This window comes from Lupinus angustifolius, chromosome LG03 (genome assembly GCF_001865875.1).
Source record: "Lupinus angustifolius cultivar Tanjil chromosome LG03, LupAngTanjil_v1.0, whole genome shotgun sequence".
NCBI lineage: Eukaryota > Viridiplantae > Streptophyta > Magnoliopsida > Fabales > Fabaceae > Lupinus > Lupinus angustifolius.
Window position 1 is genome coordinate 7,877,998 of NC_032011.1, and position 1,874 is coordinate 7,879,871.

A 1,874-nucleotide genomic window follows, 5' to 3' on the forward strand; every position below is an offset into this window, starting at 1 on the left:
ACTACAAATTAAACGAATGGAAACTGGCATCTTCATTCATCAATCAAAGTACTGCAAGGAATTACTCAAAAAGTTTGACATGGAAAAATATAAAGAAGCCTCTACACCTATGGCATCCGATTGCTATCTAGACAAAGACGAAAAGGGAAAAGCTATTGAGGTAACCAAGTATCAAGGGATAATCAGATCTTCATTATATTTTACTGTGAGCCGTCCCGATATTATGGTTAGTGTTTGCATGTGTGCTAGATTTCAAGCATTACCTAAAGATTCACATTATAGTGTTGTTAAACGTATCATGAGATATTTAAAAGGAACAATAAATATGGGATTATGGTATCCTAGGGATGCCTCATTACCCTTGGTAGGGTATTTCAATTCCGAATTTGCTGGATGTAAGCTAGATTGGAAGAGCACTAGTGGGACTTGTCACTTACTAGAAGCGGAATACATTGTCGCCGACGTGTGTTGCACTCAAATACATTGGATGAAGCAACAACTTAAGGACTTTGGTCTTAAACTAGAAAAGATCCCCATTAAATGTGCTAATACAAGTGCCATAAACCTATCCAAGAATCCCATTTTGCATTCGAGAACCAAGCATATAGAAATTAGACATCACTTCTTGCGTGATCATGTTCACAAAGGCAATTGTGTGCTTGAATATGTTGAAACTACAAAGCAATTAGCTGATATTTTCACGAAGCCCCTCTCACGAGAAACCTTCTATGTTCTTCGAGAGAACTTGGAATCCTTGATGAAAAATATCTTGTTTAAAATCGTCTATCTCTTTATTGTGTGCTTCGCATGCTAAATGTCTAATATGCTTCAAAATGAATAGTTTTTGAATGCATTCTATTCCGAATATGATTCATGATCTAGTATAATATGCTCTATAAGTATGCTTGTTGGCGTAAAATTTCTTATTATATGTTAGAAATCGTTGCATTACTCTAAAACTCAAAAACTCTCTTGATTCTACAAATCTGATGACTGTTAATCGATTAACCATGAGTCTTAATCAATTAAAATGAGTTCCAGTAGCCAACACTTTATTTTTCACGAAATTTAGTCGATTAATGTCCCATCTTAATCAATTACTGGGGCTCATTTTTATGAAAATCATGAATTTTAACTATGATTAATCGATTAAGTACTGCTCTTAATCGATTAACAGCAACATATAAAGTAGAACCAGAAGCGTTTTTGCCATTTTTTTAAATCGTCTCTATCCCCTTTTGTCTCAAAATCTCAGAGGCAACAACATAATCTGAATTCTTAGCCAAAAAGAAGAATAAACCTCACCCTCTACCCACATTGCACTTCATTTCATCTCATTTCCTCTCAAATTTGTCAAGGAAACCCACTTTCCCAATTCCAAACCCTAAGGTTAGGTTCTCCCCAATTTCAACTCTTAATACTCTTAGTTTCCCAATTTCAACTCTTAATACTCTTAGTTTTTGCAATCAAATGGAAATAGGACATTCAAAAAGGATTAAGACAACTACTCAACACCCACGAAGGACTCCTATTCCTACACCATCGAATCCGAATGTGAGGCAGGACCGTGGAGACCTTTACTACTCTCTCATACTGCAGGAGACTCGGTTGTCAAAGTTTCAAGGCAGAAAACCAACTTACATCAGGTATGCTGATTTAACCTGGATGGCGAAACAAAATTTTGAATTACCGCCAGGTAGGTAAGCTCAAGGAGCTGTCATCTTTTTGGAATTAAAAATAAATATTTACGCTATTCTGGTTAGAGAATTTTACGCCAACTTTAGATACAAGGATGGCAAGTGTTGGTCTATGGTTTCTGGAAAGTTGTTTGAGTTGAGTGAGGGTATTTTCATAAATGTTGGAGGTTTGTCCAC